Source organism: Zosterops lateralis, assembly GCF_965231275.1.
Source record: "Zosterops lateralis genome assembly, chromosome: 12".
NCBI lineage: Eukaryota > Metazoa > Chordata > Aves > Passeriformes > Zosteropidae > Zosterops > Zosterops lateralis.
In genome coordinates, this window is record NC_139772.1 from 5,452,170 (window position 1) to 5,469,362 (window position 17,193).

At 40.7% G+C, this 17,193-nt stretch overlaps 1 long non-coding RNA gene across 4 annotated transcripts in view; it reads left to right on the top strand.

Annotated features, from left to right (window-relative positions):
* The window catches only part of LOC310914366, a 51,954-nt gene that overhangs the window by 26,641 nt on the left and 8,120 nt on the right, over window positions 1-17,193 (top strand). For 3 of the 4 annotated variants that reach the window (XR_014591013.1, XR_014591014.1, XR_014591015.1), the window contains exon 2: window positions 17,038-17,124. This is a non-coding gene — a long non-coding RNA (uncharacterized lncRNA). Of the gene's footprint in view, window positions 1-10,851; window positions 11,086-17,037; window positions 17,125-17,193 lie in introns of those variants that run through there. The other variant, XR_014591016.1, reaches the window with a different exon arrangement.

A 17,193-nucleotide genomic window follows, 5' to 3' on the forward strand; every position in this document is an offset into this window, starting at 1 on the left:
TGAGTGGGACTCAGAAACTCATTGCTGCTCTGGGCAGTATCAGTTCCTGCTACTACCTTAAAAACATCAAGGGGCTGATTGCAAGTTACATTTTTTATTATGCTCTGTGTATTTTTAGAGGAGAAAGGAGCACTGTTTTCAACCAATTTAACTTAGTGTTGTGAGTGAAAAAGATACCAGCCAGGGGAAAGAGCAAGTTTATCTCTCAATCTCTTACAATGTATTTTAAGTGTGCTCCTAGTAATGAATTTCATATTCTATTTTAATTGTATTTAACACTTTGATCCCCAAGCCTTGAGGAGTACTCCACTGCACAGGTTTCTGTGCACTCAATGAGAGGCAGGTAAAAAAAAAAAAAAAACCAAAAAGGGAAAAAAAGGCAATCACTGCCCAGGGAGCTTTGACTCTTATTATAAGCATTTCTTTGCAGGAGAGCTCACAGGCAGAGCAATCTGATGGAATCATTCTTAAAAGGAGAAATCCTATTGCTCCACCCTTGCCTTCTTTCCAGCCTGGCTAATTGTATTGAAATTGCTTCTGATTTTTACTGAGGCCATTCTTTGCCAGCTTCAGCACACTGTGTTATGTTAGTTTCAAAGAGCTTTAGGAACATGTTTTAAAGATTTCTTTATTTCTTCTATTTGTATTTAATACTTGATTACCTCTAACAAATAAAAAAACATGGACCAGCAATATAATGAATAATGATTTTGAGATTTTTTAAAAAATTATTGTCTCTTTTCACATAATAGCATTCCCTATATATTTTCCAGACTTTCTTTGCAGCCATATGGACTAGAAAAATCAAACTTAAGTAAAAGACAACACAAAAATTCACCTAAGCTTGGGTTCTTGGGCAGTCTCTTGATACTTTAAAAAACATCAGCTGTTGCAGGGTTCCAGAAAAGAGGTTGCAGCAGAGTGGGGACAGTGGCTCACCTGGTTTCAGTGTTATTGCTCTCCTGAGGTGGGCAGAGCCAGGACTGTGCACCAGCTGACTTGCCTGTCATGATATGGTTTGACTTGCAATTGTGTGTGGTAATTTTTTTTTTAAAATGGAAATGTTTGAAGTGTGGCTGTCTCTCACTGGAACTGGACAGGGAGTCCCTTTGGCTCTGTTTCTCTTACAGAGAAATCAGCCTCTGCATCTTTTTAAAAGCATTTTAAAAACAGCACACAGATGAGTACAATGAAATAAGAAACAAATGCAGAATGAGACCCTATGAACATTGCACGATGAAGTGCTTGTACACAAGGTACAGTTAGAATTATGTATATTAGAGCAATGTGTTGTCCTCCTAGAAAGGCGAGGACTGCTAAAAGCCATCCTTGAACCCACAGTGGGGCGTTAGGGCAATCCAGAAATTTGGAGAATTGAGCTGGTGGTTTGGGAGCCCTGGTGCAGATATGAAAATATCTCACCTGTAACTGAACCAGGTTTTACACTGACCACACTGTGGAACAGAGTCCCCACATCAAGGAGGGCTTCCACAAGAGGTAAAAGCAGAATCTCCACACTTAGTGCCCCCCAGACCACTCTGCATGATTGGATCTCCTTCTCGCTGCCCAAGGCTTTCAAATAGGCATAAAACCCCCCAGTCTTCCCCCAAGCAGTGAAATGCACTGGCTCAGGAAGGTGTTTTGGTAAAAGTTTCAGGTGGGAGAGATGCGAGTTCCCACAGTTACTGTTTAATAAAGGCATAAACCTTACCTTTTTTTTTTTTTTTTTTTTTTTTTTTTTTTTTTCCCGTTTGGGTTCTGACTGCTTAGTTTCGTTCTTATTACTTGGTATAGTTTCATGATTACTGTTGTTTCCTCTGAATCTCTGTTTTTGCCAGCATACAATGTGCTCTGCTTTAGAATATCTAAAGTATTTGCAGTATGCAGAATGCTGTATATTCTTGAAAAATTACACAGCCCTCTGTTTTTGTGTGAAGTCTTTAGCCTGAGACTTTCACCTGCCACAAGTAGAGAATAATTCCAAGATAAGCCCTAGTTGGTTAATGCCACATAATCAAATATCACAGGTATTTTCATAGTATATTAAGGGTAGATTTTGCCAATCATATTTTTGTCTGGATTTTCCTTACCCTGTGAAAAACCTCATTACAAGAATTAAAGCTTCTACTGGCACATGTGCTAATCTATATAAACAGGAATGCAAGTGCATGACCTTTGCTACTGATACTTTTGCATATTTTTACTGGTGTAGAAGAAGATCTTGTTCTGTGAACACAGCACCAGCTCCAAGAGAATTGCAGGTAGTACCAGAAAGGTAATTTGAGTCTATTCCTAAGAATTATTACTTTGATGAAGTGCAAAATATTTCCAGTATTTGTTTGTCATCATTGTCAGTAGCTGTGCACCTGGCTTCTGGTGCTCCAAGAGGAAAGCTGCTCTACCCCTTTCTTTTACAACCCCTTCCCCAGCCCCTCCCCCCCCCTTTTTTTTTTTTTTTTTTTTTTTTTTTTTTTTTTTTTTTTTTTTTTTTTTGTCTATTTGTTTTTGCTATTTTTAATGCCTTTCTGCAATGACAAACAATGAATGAGCTTCTCCCCAGCCATCCAAGCACAGCACTGTGGCACCCCTCTCGCTGCTGCCTGGCGATGTGAAAAGAACAAAAGCCAATAAGCAGTGATGACAACCATGTAATCCAGTGTTTCTCAGCTCTCTATCTCAGGGAAAAAGCTGCCTTCCAGTGCCACTCCAGCACAGGTGAATGTCTGCTCCTGTCTGAGACTCAGCAGGAGGCAGAGATACTGCCAGGATTACTCTTTCACTCTGCTCTTTACCTGCAGTTGTGCTCAGGCCCTGCAGTGCACTGATATGATGAAGAGTGTTAGTATCCACATCAGAATAACAGTCCTTTTTTTCCTCATGTCATTCCTCAGTCAGAGGGTGAAGAGAAGCACCAGGGTTGCTTTGTGGAGAGAACATGCAAGGCAGATGTGTTGCTTAGGCTGCTGGGAATGTGGTTTTTCCCAGTTGTCTTGTGGTCATTCAGTCTTCAGGGAAGAGCACAAGCCTGCCAAGCACTTGTTCTCAGTCAAATCTCAGATTTAGGAGGAACAGGTGTAAAAGGGAGTCAAGAGAAATGACTAGGGCTTAATGCAGAGGCTTTCTTGTTTATTTGGAAGGCATGAATTACTTCTTCATATATTTCTTTGTAAAATACTTAATTTTTCGGGGCAGCTGAGTGTTTAGGTTTTGAGTTTATCAAGGGATGCTGTGTAGGGATGAAACAGAGATCAGACAAGTTCCTATCCAGCCCATGCTTCTCAACTGGATTTCAAATGCCAAATTTCCATGGGACTTCAAATTTTCAAAGAAGAGATGTTGGTATCATTCTTGGCCAGCCCAAAAGCACTTTTCCTCTTTAGAAGTGAAGCCACATGGCCTGAGAACAGGGTGGCTCTGCCCCACCCTAGCAGAAAGATGATGTACAAGTGTATCTGAAGGGTGATACCAAGAGATCTTTGGTGCTTTGTACAAGCAGCACTGAGGTTGCTCTATTCCCATCAAACAAGAACAAGGTGACTATTCTGAAAATGGTTTTCTTTAGGATAGAAGTAGCTCATAATCTGCTGTTGCAAAGGTACTGCCCATGACTGTTCCCAAGTGTGTTTCTTGCTTTCCCTTAGAGCAATAAAGTTGATTCAATTGGAGAAAATAAGGGGAAGGTTTCATAACCAGCATGTCTCCATTGTTTTTGTTTCCCCCAGAGACTGAAGTTACAGTTCTGCTGCAGAAAACCGGCAGCAGCAATTCTGATTTTCTTGGGAGACACTTCAGATTTCCACTTATTTCAGCGCCTCTGCTACTGGTGGAGTGTTTCATTGTATGTGATTTTCTGCAGCCATTCCAGAGAATGCCTTCCTTTGCATTAATCTTACTTTTTTTTTCAAAATTTCTTTTGTTCTCATTATCAGCATAGACCTTAAAGTGCAGCCCTCAGCCAACATCTCAAAATGATCTAAATAGAGGTGTGGGCACCTGGTCTTTGAAAGAATGATGCTGTTTCTTCCTGTAGGTCTAATTATAACTGCAAATGCATTGATCCATAGGAAAAAGGGTCCCACACAGTAACTGTAAGGTCAAGCTATTGAAGGGAGTAGTTTCGAGAGAAAGATGTGCCACCTTAGATCGAGACTCAGAGCGCAGAGAGGTCTCAAGCTCCTCTCTGTTCTATGAATTTCTGAATTGCTGTTAGGTCTAACAGTTCTCCTTTGTATCAGCCTATAAATACAGCTGTGTCTACTGGATTTTGCCCAAGGGCTCCAACATCCTGGTTTGCTAAATTTTAATCATGCTTGTGTTTGCGTTTGAGTGGAGTTCACATGTCCTGTAGAGCCCTTAATCCTCAATTTGCCATCCCAGGCAAAATGCCCAGTCTCAGCTGAGGCCTTCCTAGCAAACTGCTCTGACTCCATTGACTCTTTGCAGTGTCCTCTAAAGCATTTATGGATCTGGTGAGAGCTCTGCTACTCCTTAGACCAGCAATACAAGCTGCTGTTGATACCCTTCATTAAGAAATATCATACAAGCATTCTGTCAAGCAATTGAAATTCATCCATCTCTCCTGGTGATATTAAAAAAAAAAAAAAAAGAAAAGTCTCCCTGTATCAATGTGCAGGCACATTGACAGCTGGAAAATATTTTAGCACAACTGCATGGAAACCCTGGGTTTTGCTCTAAGAGGTTTGAAGAGCACATTGTAATTACTGCTTGATTCCTCTGTGTATAGTGTTGCAAGGTTAGTCCCTCTTTTAAAAACCAAATTAACTGTGTAGTTTGCATCCAATTTCTGCATGCAATTGCCATGATTACGTGTGCAGTTCACATAACTGCACATAGAAACTGTCAGAGTTGTCCGTTCGGATATGTGAAGTGGAAAGGCTGTTGTCTTTTGCATGTATTGCTTTGGCAGCTGATTTGCAAATTTGTCCCTACTTGTGGTCTGCTTCCCAGAGCAAAGTACTTGTTTCAATTTGAATAAGTGGCATCTCTCAGTCATTCCTTAAAATTGACAATTATAGACTGGGGTGCGTTCATTTGACAAAGACAGATTTTCTTCTAGAATAAATTGTTCAGAGGAATTTCATTTGTTGTTTCTTTTTTCTCCCTCTTTGATGTAGGGTAGTAAGAGCGAATCGACAACATGGCTTTTCAGGAAAGAAAGACTTCGAAAATATCCTATAGTCAGCACTATGGGCAGTTCTGTTCACAAAACACTTCTTGAAATATTGCAGATATGGATTTTAAGATTTGTATGTGCTAAGAGCAGTACATTGAAACACCCTCCAGAATGTGTTTTCAAGTTAAAATAGTGCTCTGATGAAAATACATTATATGAAAATACAAAAATTTATGATTTGGGTAAACCCTGGGTCTGTCTCATAAAACAGCAATTATAAGGACTATCCCTTTTGAATCTGTTGAAGAGTCAAACCAAACCAACCAAAAATATTTTATAGTTTCCATTCGGTTCTGCCTTTATATTATAACTTAACAGCTTCAGGCTGCAGCAGAAATTGAAACCCCTTAAAATATGAAATATGAGTAAGAAGAGAGAGCTTTCACCTCAATGACATCTGAAACACACTTTTGAGGGGGATCTGTGGCTCAGAGAGAGACAGCAGCTTCACCAACGTCATGCACCAAGGACATTGCACAAAGTCAGCACTGGAGATTAGGTCTTCTGGCTCTTTTAACTCTGGGCCAATACAAGAATATATTTTTCCCCATTTGTTATTTTATATTTACTTTCATGTTTCTCTCTCTCTCTTCTCCAGGTTTTTCCAAAAACTTGGGAAACTATTGATTTTTCTTGAGTTCTCTAGGAAGCCTCAAATCCATTTAAATACCAGCACCTTTCATGCTCACATCCTCTGGCCTATGCAAGCCCTCTTCATCTAAATCTGCATCTAAATCTCTAGAGAAGAAAATGCTATTCATCTTAATTTCCTTGGGTTTTCTTTCTCTTAGAAAAGCTGACCAAATTCTAAGCCAGATTTAGATATTTCTGAAGGTTCAGAGTTTGGGAATATGGATAGTGAAGTTAGAGGGGGCAGAATTTGAATTCCTTTAGGGAGGCAGCCGCAGATAAGGGTCCATCACTGATTGTGCTACAAAACTGCAGAATTGCCCTATGTCTGCTGATGCTGCTTAAGCAGCACTGGGAAAATATTGTATCTGTTGGAATAGTGTATCTGGAAGGAATTATTTTGGGTCCTTTGAGTCATTGCCCAGTTGGGCAGTCAGGGAAGGCCTCACTGCTGTTATTGCCACTTGAAAGGAGGTTGTAGTGAGATGGGGCTCGTTCTCTTCTGCCATGTCTCAGATGAAAGCATGAAAAGAAATGGCCTCAAATTGCACCAGAGGAGGTTCAGATTCGATAATAAAACCCCCAAATACTGAAAGAGCAGTTAGGCATTGGAATAAGTTGCCCATGAGGCATTGGAGTCACCATCTGTGGAAGCGTTCAAGAGTTGTCTGGATATAACACTTGAGTGTGTGATTTAGGGATGATTGCTGTGGCGTTGAATTGATGATTTTGAAGGTATTTTCCAACCTTGTTGATTCTGTGCTACGCCAAAATTTTCACACAATAATCTCTAATATATCACTTTCTTCAGAACTGAGGACGTGAGAGGTCAGTGTGGGAATTGCTCTTCAGAAACCTCCTTGCTTTTCTGTGAGACCCTGTTGATTTGCAAGTCCATTGGACACTCAAATGGACCTGGCAGTATTGCTTTTATGACAATCTTTTACCTCTTCTCTCCCAAAGACAGGGAATCAGAGTGCCTGGTCACCCATGATCTAACAGAGCCTTGCTGGATCATGCAATGAAACCCAAAAGCTGTTTCACCTCCTTTATTCTGCACAGCTACCACAGATCATCCACTTGTAAAAAGGGGCTGTTGAGGGAAGAGAAATGAGCTCATGGTAATGCCATGTCTCAGAAATTACTGTACGACTATTTTCTTGGTTGCTAAAACAAGGCACAAAGCCTCCGAAGAAAATATTTATTAAGCCACAGATGGCAAAGCTGAGCTTCTGATTTCCCTAAATCCTTAAGAGGATTGTGCTACAGCTTATAGGAGCATCTTAGTGGCTGGATGCTCAGCTTCTTATTAGATATGTCATCCATCTCTACACCCACAGTGACTTGAGGAGAGACAGTGTTTGCATTCCTGCTTTGCTAATTGCACACCTTAAATTAGGGTAACAGATAACTACTTTTTCTTTGGTTTTTTTTGTGTGCTTCTGAATACAATGCAGCAATCTCATTTTGTATGTCTGATTTTAGATATGCCATATCTATCTTTTTGATTTTAGTTACAAAACTGGGAGAAAGCTGTAACAGAAAGGTGAATGATCAGGGTAGTCATACCTTTGTTTTGAACAAAGCATAGAAAAGCACAGGATCGTACCAGATAAGTACAGAAAAATAAAGGAAAAGATGTAATTACTTCTATTGATGTGTCTTTTTTTCCGAGATGCTGTTTCACTTGCACTCCTTTGTTGTTCCCTATGTTCCCTGAAATTCCTGTCTATTGTTTTCCTGCTCTTATTCATCTAAATTTCTTCATATTTTACAGTTGAAGAGAGATGAGAACTGAAAATGTGTTTGGAAGAGATCACAGTAATCTGTGTGTCCAGTCTTGGCACAGGCTACTTACAACTCCTGTCTCAGTTGTCTTCATTACACTGCCTTACACACTGCTGGGATTCCCTGGTTCCTGGTGGTGTTGGTGATGGTGGTTTCTCAGCAAAATATGCTCACTCCAGACAGCTGACAGTGCACCATAATTTTGTTGAAAGTTCCCTCATTCAGATCATGACTTTTCTAGAAAATCCAGAGCAGCTTTTCTAGTAAAGAATGTAAAGACATGACACTAAATGTGATTTTTTTAGGGAAAAGCCGGGGCAACAGATTTTCTCGATTGTCCATTTTTGGATGAGGATAACTTGCACATTTCCTGAATGAATAAAAACATGAGCCAGTGTGTCCGGGTGCAGGAGAGACTTACAGCAGTCCTGTGATGCCACCCAAGTGAGCAGAAACAAATCTCCTCTGCTGCTGGACCATTTCTCAGGTTAGTTCTCAGTGCTGATCTTGTTTACCATCCATACCTTTATTACTGAGAGAGAGTTTTTGAGCTAAAGGCTGCATAGAAAGGGGCTTGGAAGTTTGGACCTATTAGCCATCTTGCCTTGTTTAACTCCTGCAGCTTTAGGGAAATGAAATTTTGTATATTGCTTGACGAGATTAATTGGATTTTAGGAAAGTAACAGTTGAGTTTACATTAATGTTATCTTCCTGTCAAATTAACAGATTCCGAAGTGCTGCAAGCACCCAGATCCGAGGAAGAGAGTCACTTAATAAGCACCCATGCACTAGATTTTGACAAGTTGCAGTTAATATTTGAACTTCACTTTTTTGCAACAAATTCTCAGAAGAATTTTGTGATTTCCACTGAAAATTACAAGCAGCACATTATGGTGGCTGTGCTTTTGTCTCTTCTGTATTCTAGAGAGATAAAAGAACTAAACCAATGCAAAGACTTAGCACAGTAAGGTTGTCCTGCTCCAGAAGAGACCTAGGGACAATCCAGCATGGATGCAGGGTGAATGGGCAGGAAAAGAAGGTCTTGGGTTGCAATGGGGAGTGAGAAAAATGAGCAGTGTAAATATAACTGGAGAGTTCAGCACCAAGTACATTCAGTTTTCAATTGCCACAATAATAAACCAAACAGTAACAGTGACTGTGAAATGCAATTATAAATATCTGAAATAAAGTCAGCTGGGATAAAAATCAGATATGCTGCAAAGTCTATGGGCCTGTGATTTTTCCACTCCATAATGGAGACACACCTACCAAATTTATAACTATGACAGAAGAAACATTAATTCATAGCACAAACAGTATTTTTTCCTTACTGATTTACCAGGCTTCCTAATTCATGCAAAAAACAATAATACAAAGGGAAGATTTTTGGGTGTTGACTTTAAGAATGCATCCAATTTTTTTTTAATTTCAGAAAATCTGCTGGAAAGCGGGTCTAACTGTCCAGCCTCAGGTATCAGCTGAAATACATTGACTTTCAGGAGAAAGAAAAAAAAAAAAAAAAAAAAAGTTGCTATTTTTGAATAGCAGAAGAATGTTGTGGTTTCTGGTTAGCTCTGAACAAGCCATCAAGGATGAGTTGTTCCTTAATAGCATGACAGATTATGTCATGAGCAAATGCCCTGTCCAGGACAGAGATCATGTTTGATACAAGGGAACCATTCAATTAACCTCAGGGTCCTGCCAGCCTGGGCCACTTGTCCAGCTGAAGGGCAGGACTGGTGAAGTTGTGGAATTTAAGGGTTGACTTGCATAAGGCTGGATTCTGACTGCAAACCTGTTCTGTTGGATAATTTGCACTGTAGAAAAAAACCTGTGAATATTTATTAGTGATTGCATTGTTCTGGAATCTGTGGGAGGATTCCTAGATTAGTTGCTTTTCAACCTAATTCTGTTTTTTGTAGGGTAGTTTTGGGGTAACTTTGTTCCAGGAGAATCTGGTGAAACTGGAGAGAACACAGGGAAGGTTTTGTGCCTGGCAAAGGTGTCTTTGAGATTTGCTCAAGACTTTCCTCCCTAATTAAATGGGTGTCTTCCTTGACTTTGATCTTATGAGTCATTCATCTAGAAACTACTTACATTCTGCAAGACATCACTGAATAAGTCTCTCAATTTATTTATATCTGTAAGATGATTTAACACTAAGTTAATGATGTAGGGACCTATCTGATTCCCGGGAAAGCCAGTCAGAGGCTCTCACTTGTCCCCATCTAACCAACTGGGTATAATACCTACTTACATTTAAATACCGTTTACATTTCTACAAAAGAATTTATATTGCTTTCTAATACCTTGGATGCAGAGCTTTTTATAGATTACTACCCCATAAATCGTTAATCCTTACTTTTAAAGTTATCTTTCATTAGAAATGGAACAAAAAAACAAGGCTGAAAGTACAGACCTAAACCCTTCACATTTTGAGAAGTTCCAGATTCAGATACCTTGAGCATAAACTTCATTCTGTGGCTTTGGATTTAGACTAAACAGAAAATAAACCTATCTTCAGGTTCCAATTTGAACATATGGTAAATTCTTTGGCCTGATGGGTTTGTGACACTGGGAGAAGGTAGAAATCAGAAAAGGTAATTTCCTTGCTCTCGACTGAAAAGCAGTAAAATTGATTTGTTCCTGATATTTTAGGGAGATTTGTTTCTGGAGACAGCAGGGAAAAGCTAATTCAGCCAGAAAACCTTCCTGTTTTCCAGGACAAAACTCTGTTTTTCTGTTACATCGTCATTGCCTTCAGCAGATGGGGAATTAGTAGCCAAGAAGCACAGGAGCTGCTAAGAAATTCTGTCTTAGACTTTAGGAATCTAACACATGGAAAATCCATTCTGGACTTGGGAGCTGCTGGTCTGTCCAGTCCCTGGTGGGACATACCTACCTCCCAGGGGGATCTGGAAAGACGCTTTGGGAAATTCAGCAGCTGAGCAGCAGCACTCCTTGGCTGCTGGTGTCACTGAGGCATCCAGCTTCTCAGGAGCTGCCTGGCAGGAGAGTGCTGAGCTGGGCTGGTGAGAGCAAGGGCTCTGGATGAGCACACAGGACAGCAGAGATGATGATAATTAGTGCAAGGGTGTGCGGGGAATGTCTCGCTCCCACCGAGGACAGCGCGGAGCCGCACCACCCACGAGGCATCACTGGGATGATGACTTAATTGAAGAGAGTTGCTCAAGCATGTACCAGGCCTGGCACAGAGTTAGAAACTTCTGCTTCAGGTAATGTTTTAACAAGTTGTTTTCTTTTTTTTTCTGTTGTCACCTGAACCAGAAAATTCAGGTGCCTGCTTATTGCGTAGATACACCTCGGGTGATGCACCAAGACTGGTTTTTGGTTTTTTTTTTTTCTTTCCTTTGTTTTGTTAAACTGGTTGCATTCTTGTGCTCAGGCCTCTTCAGGTCCCAAGTGAAACAAGAAATGGGAGGATGCAGAACAAAGCCACCATGAGTACACAGGTGAGAGGTGGAGTGTTCTGCTTCATTCCAGAGAACAGGAATCATATCTGGTCAGTCAAGCTTTTATTCCGGCTCCAATTTTTATAGAAAATATTTGCAGGAAAAATAAGGATTTGAAGTTAGACTCCTAAATATAAACTATGTGTTTTGATTTATAACAAGAATTGAAAGTCCAACTCTTTATCATTCATTGTAATTTAAGATTAAATGCAAAAAGTTAGCATTATTATCAGTGATATTACATGCCAAAGTAAAAAAGGAAAAATTACCTACCCTGCCTTACAATTCCTTCTCCTTTGAAGATACCCCTGCCTCTTTTTCTTTCCTCTGGAGAAGTAAATTGCAGTATATCTGGAAGAATAACTAAGTAATTTTGGACAAAGAGGAGAGAACCAATTCCTTTATCAAGTCTCTTCAAACAATACTGAAGTTCCTAATTATTGAATGAGCTGGAACTTGAATGTTTTGGGTGATGTGTCCAGTGGCTCTCTCTGATGATCTGGCTGCTTGCAGACAGAAAAAAATTTACTCTGCTGCAGCTGCTCCATTGTTGGTCTGGTGTGATCTGGGTTTGCACAGGCACCTGTGACTGAGGAGAGGGTTGGTGTCTTGCACCACCTCCACTTTCTGAGTGACTTCAGATCAGACTCCTGACAGCTCATGAATTGTGAAGTCCACAGGGAAGAGAATATTTATGTAATTATTTTTGTAGGCAAGTGAATAAAAGCTGTGGGAAGCTGTCCAAAAGAAATTTGGGATCTTAATCAGATTCTCTGAGTTGTGAAATGAGGTGGCAATCAGGCTCCAATATCTCTGTTCACAATCTGTGCCACTTCCAGACCTCATCTTACCCTGCCAGGTCAAAAGACACATTCCTGCCTTCCTGATGGAATCAGAACTGATGCTGCCTCTCTCCTAATTACCCTGTGTGTACATTTAGTGAAAGGAAGCAAAATTTGGAACTTTGTAAAAACACCACTTAGAACACAGAAATGTTTATAACAGTGACAGATAGGCACAGGTGACCTCCCATCAAAGAGTGAACATCTGTCTTTTCTTACCACTGCTCTAAGAAGAGATGATCACCTAACCCAATGAGCACAGCCTGTTCCATACACACTGGTGCTGGGATTGACAGAGATCCGGGTGATCCCAGCCCTTGGAATGTTGCTGTGATTTCCATATGGGGTAAGAGAAGAAAAAGTTTAAAGCAAATATCCTACTGTCCCTTATGAACAGCTTGTCCAAAATGAAGTCACTGATTTGTTTCTTTATGAAAGCACCCAACAATGTCTCATTTCAGTGACCTGGCAGCCTAATGCCCACCAACCTGGCTCCCAGGTAGAGGTTAACTTGAGCCTAACCCCCTTAGCTCTAACCACTTTTGGGAAAGTAAAGCTCTGCTGAAAGTTTCTGGTGTTGAGCAGGGAGCCTGCAGCCATCCAATAAACCCCACTAAGCACAGGGACTGCAGGGGTTTGTTTGCAGCCCCTTGTGTGTTAAAGCTGCAAAGTCTCTGGGCACAGTCCAGTTGGATGTAAACAGCATTCCTCTGCTGGGGTGGCAAACGATACCTTCCTCCCTGCTGCGCCTCAAGATGTAGCCAAAACTTGTTTACTCTGTAATTTAGAGTTCATTGTAATCTAAATAGGGATTTTTGCAATGCAAATAGGGCTGTACAGAATGTAATACATTTTATTTATCGCTACTGTTAATTATGACTATATAGCTTATCACTCATCACATAGCTTGGATTGCAAAACACAATGTTTCAAACACACTTTAACTCTCAGATCATGATCAGTAAAGAGAATATATTATACTTTTAATATGCACTTTCCCCCACAGTGTTTTACAATAGGCTGCATAAACTCCATTTTGCAGAAAAGGTTTCCAAGAAATGAAAAAAAGAGATATCTTTATTCATGTGCATAGGTAGTTTCTGATTGCATAAAGTGGGCAAAAAAAAGTATCCTTTTATTTGGTTTCCTGTAGTCTCCAGTTGTCCTGGCTGTCACACATCTGTGAGGGAGCCTGCTATTAACCCCAAAATTCTGAGTATTAGAAGATCATCCCATAATGATCTAATGTTAAGATAAATAATTGCAGTTCAGCATGTCTAGAAAAGTCTGATGGACTAAGTGCTCTTTAAAGGTGCTGAAACTAGAAGTGGAGTGCAGAGGTTCAGGAACAACAATATTGCTGAACAACGATAAGGAAACATTCAGGAACAATGATAAGGAAATGTCTCCTCTCTCCTTGGCCTGTAGGAGGTGATCTAGGCTTGCTTCTTCTCTAATTTGCACCTGCCATAAACTAATAATCATGCTCAATAAAAAATAAAATCAAAATACTACCCAGTGAAGAGGGATGAAGAGTTGTGTTAATAATGTTAGTTACATGCCCTGATGCTGGACTTTGACCTTCTGACAACACCCACCATTCTCGAGGTGCCACTGCAGATAAATGATTCCCTGCAGCAGAGATAAAGTGCTGAATGCTTTGCTGTTGTCCATGAGATACCATGACCCTTATGCTCCAAGAGGTCAGGAATCTTTTATTTGCTGACTACTGTTCTAAGTTAATGTGGTTAGGCTGGGTCTAAGGAGCCTGGTTCCATGAGTTTTACTAAACCCTCCAGCTCTTCCTGTACCACACTGCATTTCAGAGGAGAGTGCAGCTGGAAACTGCTCACCCAGAGAGAGCTGGAACCTCCATCTATCCAGCAAGCCTTTCAGGTCCTGGCTAGGCAGAGCCAAGTTTGATCTACATTTGACAATATCCCTGTGCTGGGAGGAAGGTGGATCTAGATGGCAGCTACAGATTTCATCCAGTCTCTGCATCTTCCTTTCAGCTCCCCAACTCCTGTAAGTCCGTGATAAGGGTGTTGTAGGTCCTACACAGCACTCACCACCCTCATATCTGAGATGATGGCTGGTCCTGCTAGGACTGCAAAAGTGGGGATGTGGCAGGAGATCCCAGTGCCTCAGGCATCTGTGTAAGTTCCCATCCAGCCCATGCACCTGGGTTCCTTCCCACAATTAATGAGCAAGAGGATTAAGTTGTGATGTGCTGCTGGATTTTGGCCTAAAATGATATTGAGGGCATGGCTGAAGAATATGAGTAGATTGAGGGGATGCTGCATCTTCTACACCCCACTGCCTAAAAGAGCTGCTGATTTTAGCTGAATTTTGCCACAACAAATTCTTTTGCAGCAATAAACTTATTGGTGAGACTGGCCGCCATAAGTGAGTGCAGTGCTGGAGGGAGGTGTAGAAATCAATGCAGATATTTGGCAAACTGGAATATCTGACAGTGTTGGAATTAACAAAGCTGGTTTAGCATTTTCCCTGCCAGTATCCACTCTTATAAATAGGAATTTCATTTTGTTGATATAATTGCAATCAGCAAAATGTTTTGTAGAGCGAGAAGTTCTCTCTACACTATTTTCTCTGATACCTGAAATTCAGAGTGGACATGACATATTGTTCTGCTTTGAGTTTCATTTAATTTGAGCATTATGATAACTCTGAAATAACAGGAGAGTGGTAGTAAATACTCTGCATTTGAACATATTACCTTAGGTCTCACCAGCTGCAGAAGTTGCATTTACATAGACAGATGGTGGTGTAAGAGCCACCACTACTGACTGTTCCACAACATTAAGTAGTTTTTCAGTCTGTGTGAGAGTGCTTATTGTGTTCGGAGTGCTTATTGTGTTCGGAGTGCTAGCAGCAACCTGTTTTGTTTATTCTTGTATAATCAAAAACCCCAAGCACTCCAAAAGCAGCAGTCACTGTGGAGTAGCTGGTGTAAAGATGGAGGCAGTAAAACTGTCATGTTTGAAAATGCTGTTTGGGAGCTTCCACAATTTATTTTCTGAATGATTAGGGTGGCTGTCACAATGTAAGAGATTTGGAAGTAAACTGTCCAACGTTCAAAGGTACAGGGCTTGTCACAAGAGCAGTTACACTGCAGCTAAATCCTTGGTGATGTAAACAGCTGTCAGCTCTCAATTAAATAGGGATCACTCCATGGCTTTGCCCTGCCTCTGAGATAAGGGAGCCTCGTTGTTTCCGTGCCAAGGCATGTACCTGTGCACTGAGCTGCTCAGCAGATTGCTGCCACCAGTTGTTCCCAATGCACAAAGTTCTGAGTATTACCAGGAAAGAAAAAGCCTGACACTTCTTCCTCTGGCTGAGGTGCATTGCTGTACAAGGGTCAGGAAAACCCCTCCTGGCTGAAGGGTAGGGACCAGCCCAGCTCACACGGCCACTGGCCCAGGTGTGTCTGGCTCTGATGGTGCCTTGGCCTCTTCTCTCAGGGTTACTGCTGGCCATGGTAGTGCCAAGCAGCGCTTTCATGCTCTTGGTTGAAAAGAGATTGCCTTGTCTTGCTCTGTGCTCTCCTTTCTCCCTGTGTAGTGCACCCAATGTGGTCATGAACATAATGAAATATTAGCAACCATGTACATGCTCACAGGGAAGTCTGGATTAAAACAAACTGAACAAGTTTTACAGTATTTTTGTCCAAGAACCCAATTAAAAAGATGTGCTTTCCATCACAAAGATGCTATCAAGTCAAAAATCTTACTTTATATTCCCAGGACAGATCATTAATAGTATTTCAATCAAAATTTGATTATAATAATCCTAACCCAGCAAAGCCTTTTATTTTATTAACTGGTTGAAAATAACAACAATACCATCATCAAAAAAGTTTAAAAAAAGATGTATTTAATATTGAGGTAATTTAAACTCATTTCAGCAGAGACTATAGACTAGGGGCAAATGTTTTCTATAAAGTTGCTCTTTCTGAACACCAGCATTTATGAAAGTCACATCCACTAAATCCATGGGTCTGTCTTGTGCATGTTTTATCTAATTCCAGTGTTGCTAGCACATCAGAAGGTTGTGCTTTTTGGGAGGTTTCCAGTTTTCTGGTAGAAATCCAATTGCTTATTCATGGACGAAATCTGATCAAGATGGAAGATACTGCAATGAGTGGAATTACCTTTTTGCTTTGATGAGCTGGTCTAAAACTGGAGGGAGAAGCAAAATTCTACTATATATAATTTTTTCTCTCCAGTTTTATTTATTTATTTTCCCTCCTCTCCATCCTCGCCCTTTTCTCTGGGCAATTGGCAAATCCATGGGTGCCGTTAATGTTGCTCCTTGGCTGAACATTAAATGTGTATTTTTGAACACAACCTCCCTATCTCTCAGCTCCCTGAAATGCCCCGATCCTGTTGGCTCAGGGATTGTAATTATTCTTGGAATATCCCAAGGGAAATCCCATCACTTTTCTCCCATTCCCATGACCTAATGATTGTTTGAAAGTGCCTGATTTTGCAGCTCCTTTCTTTTAAAGTCTGAGTTTAGAAGTTTATGTATTGGACTTATATTGGACTTTGGAGAACTTTAACTCAGTTCACTTCTCTCAGCCCAGGCACAAAAACCTTTACTGGAAATTACGTGGTGTCCATGTAAATACTGAGATATACTTGGGCAGTGGGCATTTGCTTTAAAGACAGAATACAAACAATGAAAATAACACCAACCTTTAGCCCACAGCCATTATCTGTGGTACCTTAGTAATAGGTGCAATGCCTTGTGCAGAGTTCAAGGCTCTCACATTTAAAGACTGAGATATTTTCTTTTCCCACAGAGTTAGAAAGAAAATGTCGTAATTAAAGACAATATTATTTTTATTAGTTTAAAATGTGTTGTGAATAACCTGACCAAGTACAAAACCCTCCATGCATGCTAGTCAATATAGGATATTTTTATCTGCCATTGCAGTCTACAATACTTCTGTATTAACCATCTTAAGCAAAAATATGCCAGACCATTTGGGCCTTAGGATAATGATGTTGTGATTTATTGCACTGTTCGTTTCCATCCTGCAGCAATTACCAGAAGAGCTGATAATGGTCTGCAATTTGTTTTCCAGAACTGGGAATAGCTGCCAGCAAGAGCTGCTCTCAGGGAAAGGCAGTGGCTGTTTACCTGTCCTGCTCAGCCAGTCCAGGGAGGACAGGTCAGTGACACCCCTGGGAATGCACAGCAAAGTGCCAGCCTGGTGAACTGACAACAGCTGCTTCTTATG